This window comes from Chrysemys picta, chromosome 16 (assembly GCF_011386835.1).
Source record: "Chrysemys picta bellii isolate R12L10 chromosome 16, ASM1138683v2, whole genome shotgun sequence".
In the NCBI taxonomy this organism is placed as follows: Eukaryota; Metazoa; Chordata; order Testudines; family Emydidae; genus Chrysemys; species Chrysemys picta.
Genome location: NC_088806.1, coordinates 4,388,915 through 4,394,935, shown reverse-complemented (window position 1 = coordinate 4,394,935; position 6,021 = coordinate 4,388,915).

Genomic DNA, 6,021 nt, shown 5'->3' with positions numbered 1-6,021 from the left:
AGTCTCCGGGGTGTGCTGACGTCAGGCTGTCCCCGCCCCCTCTGCCTGCTCCTGCACCCCATCGCCACAGAGCTGCCAGCTACTTAAAAAGGCAATGTCCTTAGAGTGGGGCCCGCCTCCTTAAAGGGGCAATGCACGCCTCTCATGCACGAACACACACGTCTCTGTCACACACACACTGTGTACGTCTCGCTGCCATGCTGTGTCTCCTCCATTCGTGCTGCCTTGTAGAGTGTACTCCTTCGTTTTGCTGATACAGACTAACATGGCTGTGTAGAGTGTGTGGCTACATTAACTACAACGAGTTAACTCCTGAGGGCTCAGCCGAGTGCTAGTTCATCATTTAGCAGCAAGGCATCCCCTGGGAGATATCCCACCCTCTGACTCCACCGCCTCAACCAAGCGAAAAAAATTTCCCTGGAACCTAACATCCCCCCCCCCCCCATTTACATTAATTCTTATGGGGAAATTGGATTCGCTTAACATCGTTTTGCTTAACGTAGCGTTTTTCAGGAACAGAACTACAATGTTAAGGGAGGAGTTACTGTACAGTTCTGCTGCCCTCGCGTCACACAATGAGGATAACAACCCTCTATTACTCCTGCCCCAATAACAAGGAAACTGGAGAGCCAACACCAGTCAAAAGTGATCATTTGGGCAAGCAATCCCCTCATGCGGCGCACCTAGGCTCATCAAGATGTCAGAGGAGGGCTCATTCAGACTCCGCTTACATATGCAAGGCCTAGCTCCGTATACTTGCTGCAGCTGTGGTTTGATTCTTGTGGCATCTAAGACAATAAAACACAGTGAATGCTCCTAGAGCAGTGGTTCTCAACGGGGGGGGGGGCACAGGGCCCTGCGGCTAAAACCCAGAGCCCAAGCCCCAGCACCTCCTGTGAGGCTGAAGCCAGGAGCCACAAGGTTGAAGCCCTGAACCCTGGCCCGTGCTGCGGGGTTGAAGCCCCGATCCCCAGCACCCCCCATGGGGCTAAAGCCAGGAACAGCAGGCTGAATTCCCAAGCCCCGGTACTCCCCACAGGGCAGAAGGTCATAGCCCATGGGCAGAGTTGGGGGGCACAAGGGGCATTGCTTCCCCCCAAACTATAGGGCAAGAGTAGGGCAGTCCCAAGGCAGCTCCACACACACACACCCTCCACCTCCTTCTCTCCCCACCCCCTGGCCAGGTCAGAGGCAGGAAGCCAGAGCCAGGCATGCAGGACAGCTGCTGCTCTGGCTGATGCCATGGGGCAGGCAGCCGCGGCGTTCTCTCGTCTCCTGCTGCTGCAGGGGGTTGAAGCTGCTCCGCAGCTCCCAGACCCCTCCCCCCCCCCCCCCCGCTTTGCTCATGCAGCTGGTAAGAGCTGCCTGGGTGGGGGACCCAGCTCCGTAGCTGGCAGAGCCCGCAGGGAATGGGGACTGCAGGGGAGCTCTCCTGGCACACAGCCCCTCCCTGCAGAGCTACTCCCCTGTCCTCACACAGCCCCTAGCTACCCCCTCCCTGCACCCTGAACTACCCCCTTACTGCACCCTGAACTACCCCTCTACCCCCACACACCCCCTAGCTACCCCCTGCCCATACACAGCCCCTACCCACTCCCTCCTTGCACCCTGAACCATCCCTCTGCTCGCACACAGCCCCTACCCATTCCCTCCTTGCACCCTGAACTACCCCCCTTACAGATATTAGGAATGGCAATATACAAAAACCTGTAGGAGAACACTTCAACCTCCCTGGACACACAATAGCAGATTAAAAGGTAACCACCCTGCAGCAAAAAAAATTCAGGACCAGACTCCAAAGAGAAACTGCTGAATTTCAGTTCATTTGCAAATTTGACACCATCTGCTCAGGATTAAACAAAGACTGTGAATGGCTAGCCAACTACAAAAGCAGTTTCTCCTCCCTTGGTGTTCACACCTCAACTGCTAGAAAAGGGCCTCATCCTCCCTGATTGAACTAACCTCGTTATCTCTAGACTGATTCTTGCCTGCATATTTATACCTGCCTCTGGAAATTTCCACCACATGCATCTGACAAAGTGGGTATTCACCCACGAAAGCTTATGCTCCAATACATCTGTTAGTCTATAAGGTGCCACAGGACTCTTTGTCGCTTTTTACATATCCAGACTAACACGGCTACCCCTCTGATAATTTACCCCCATTACTGCACCCTGAACTACCCCCCTACCCCCACACAGCCCCTAGCTACCACCAGCCTGCACACAGCCCCTCTCGTGTTCCCTGAGCTAACCCCTGCCTGCACACTGCTCCAGCTACCCTCTCCATGCCCCCAAGCTATCTCCTGCCTGCACACAGCCCCAGTTACCCCCTGCCTGCCCCCTGAGCTACCCCCTGCCTGCACACAGCCCCAGCTACCCCCTGCCCATACACAGTCCCTACCCACTCCCTCCCTGCACCCTGAACCACTCCCCTGCCCACACACAGCCCCAGCTATCCTCTCTCTGCCCCAAACTACCCCCTTACTGCACCTTGAACTATCCCCCCACACAGCCCCTAGCTACCCCCTGCCTGCACACAGCGCCTATCTACCCCTCTCCCTGCACCCTGAGCTACCTCCTGCCCACACACAGCCCCTAGCTCCCCCCTCCCTGCACCCTGAGTTACCCCTCTGCCCACACACAGCCACTAGTGACTACCTCCCTGCACCCCAAGCTATGCCCTGCCTGCTCCCTGAACTAACCCCCTTACTGCACCCTGAACTATCCCCCCACCTCCCCACAGCCCCTAGCTACCCCCTGCCTGCACACAGCGCCTATCTACCCCCTCCCTGCTCCCTGAGCTACCCCATGCCTGCATACAGCCTCAGCTACCCTCTCCCTGCACCCTGAGCTACACCTCTGCTTGCACACAGTCCCAGCTACCCCCTCCCTGCTTCCTGAGCTACCCCTTGCCTGCACACAACCCCAGCTACCCTCTCCCTGCCCCCGATCTACCCCCTGCCTGCACACAGCCCCAGATACCCCCTGCCCATACACAGCCCCTACCCACTCCCTCCGTGCACCCTGAGCTACCCCTCTGCCCGCACACAGCCCCAGATACCCCCTCTCTGCCCCCTGAGCTGCCCCCGCCCACACAAAGCCCCTAGCTACCCTCTTCCTGCACCCTGAGTTACCCCTCTGCCGGCACACAGCCACTAGTGACTCTCTCCCTGCACCCCCCAAGCTACACTCCCGCCCGCACACAGCCCCAGCTACCCCCTCTCTGCCCCCTGAGCTGCCCCCGCCCACACAAAGCCCCTAGCTACCCTCTTCCTGCACCCTGAGCCACCACTCTGCTCGCACACAGCCCCAGCTACCCTCTCCCTGCACCCCGAGCTACCTCCTGCCTACACAAAGCCCCTAGCTACCCTCTTCCTGCACCCTGAGCCACCCCTCTGCCGGCACACAGCCACTAGTGACATTCTCCCTGCACCCTGAGCTACGCCCCCGCCCGCACACAGCCCCAGCTACCCTCTCCCTGCAACCTGAGCTACTTCCTGCTCATACAAAGCCCCTAGCTACCCTCTTCCTGCACCCTGAGTTACCCCTCTGCCCACACACAGCTACTAGTGACTCCCTCCCTGCACCCCCGAGCTACGCCCTGCCTGCTCCCTGAACTACCCTTCCACCCCCACACAGCCCCAGCTACCCCCTCCCTGCACCCTGAGCTATGCCCCCGCCCGCACACAGCCCCAGCTACCCTCTCCCTGCACCCTGAACTATCCCCCCACCTCCCCACAGCCCCAGCTACCCCCTGCCTGCACACAGCGCCTATTTACCCCTGTCCCTACACCCTGAGTTACCCCTCTGCCCACACACAGCTACTAGTGACTCCCTCCCTGCACCCCCGAGCTACGCCCTGCCTGCTCCCTGAACTAACCCCCTTACTGCACCCTGAACTACCCTTCCACCCCCACACAGCCCCAGCTACCCCCTCCCTGCACCCTGAGCTACGCCCCCGCCCGCACACAGCCCCAGCTACCCCCTCCCTGCACCCTGAACTATCCCCCCACCTCCCCACAGCCCCTAGCTACCCCCTGCCTGCACACAGCGCCTATTTACCCCTGTCCCTGCACCCTGAGTTACCCCTCTGCCCACACACAGCTACTAGTGACTCCCTCCCTGCACCCCCAAGCTACGCCCTGCCTGTACCCTGAACTATCCCCCTTACTGCACCCTGAACTACCCTTCCACCCCCACACAGCCCCAGCTACCCCCTCCCTGCACCCTGAGCTACGCCCCCACCCGCACACAGCCCCTAATTACCCTCTTCCTGCACCGTGAGCTACGCCTCTGCCTGCACACGGCCCCTAATTACCCCTCTCCCTGCATCCGGAGCTGTTTTCAAACTTTTTGAGCTGAGCCCCCCACCTTTGAGTTATAATTTTTGGTTGCACACACCTCCCCCAGACAGGCTGGGTGGCTGAGGTGAGTCGGGGTGCAGGTGGCACTCCCTCCCTGGACCCTGCTGTGTGGAGGCTCAGGTGGCTCAAGCCCGCTGGTCCCTGCCCCCCCAAAATAGAAGTCAAACTACACCTATGCCCGAGCCCCCCGCCCCATCCCCAGCCCAGAGCCCCAAGTCCCCCGTTCCCCTGCTGGACCCTGGAGTTTTTATAGCATGTTTGGGGAGGAAGGGGGGCTCAGAAAAAAAAGATTGAGAACCCCTGCCCTAAAGGACTCAAACAATTTAAGGGATGCTGCACTATTCCTACTCACTACGCTCTACTTTTTTTGTCTTTTTTTAGGAGTTTCTCACTTCCCCCTTTTCCCAAACTGGGGCTCAGCTCTACTCGCGATGTCAAGCTTAAAATGTTATCACCATTCTGCCATTCCCAACTTGCCATTTCTCAGCTCACCCATTACAATTTAACTCCCTACCTAGGAAAGCCAATGAACTGTCACTCAGGGTATGTCTACACTTCGAAATTAGTTCGAATTTATAGAAGCCGGTTTTATAGAAATCGGTTGTATACAGCCGATTGTGTGTGTCCCCACATAAAATGCTCTAAGTGCTCTAGTCGGCGGACCGCGTCCATAGTACCGAGGCTAGCGTCGACTTCCGGAGCATTGCACTATGGGTAGCTATCCCACAGTTCCCGCAGTCTCCGCCGCCCATTGGAATTCTGGGTTGAGATCCCAATGCCCGGATGATGCAAAACAGTGTCGCGGGAGGTTCTGGGTACATGTCGTCAGGCCCCTCCCCCTCCGTCAGAGCAACGGCAGACAATAGATTCGCGCCTTTTTACCTGGGTTACCTGTTCAGACAACATACCACGGCAAGCATGGAGCCCGCTCAGCTCAACTGAGCTCACCGTCACCATATGTCCTCTGGGTGCCGGCAGATGTGGGACTGCATTGCTACACAGCAGCAGCTGCTAACTGCCTTTTGGCGGTAGACGGTGTAGCATGACTAATAGCCGTGGGGCTGGCAGCCGTAGGGCTGCATTGCACCAGCCCCTTGCCTTTTGGTAGAAGATGGTATATTACGATTGGTAACCATCGTCGTTGTACTGCAGTGGCTGTCAATCATGGGCACCTGGGCAGACATGCTACTGTCTCGATGATGATGGCTATCAGTCGTAGTATGCTATTTTCTGCCAATTGCCCAGTGTTGTCTGCTAAGCACCCAGAAGAGGCTGAGGGCGATCTGGGTGCTGGCAGACGTGGGGCTGGCAGACGTGGGGCTGCATTGCTACACAGCAGCAGCCCCTTGCCTTTTGGTAGAAGATGGTATATTACGACTGGTATCCATCGTCATCGTACTGCAGAGGCTATCACTCATGCTGCACCGTCGGCTGCCAGCTTAAGATGTAAAAAATAGATTTGTTCTGTATTCATTTGCTTCCCCTCCCTCCGTGAAATCAACGGCCTGCTAAACCCAGGGTTTTCAGTTTAATCTTTGGGGGGACCATTCTGTGTGACAGTTGTTTGTGTTTCTCCCTGATGCACAGCCACCTTTCTTGATTTTAATTCCCTGTACCTGTACCTGTACGCCATGTTGTCACTCGGCCCTCCCTCC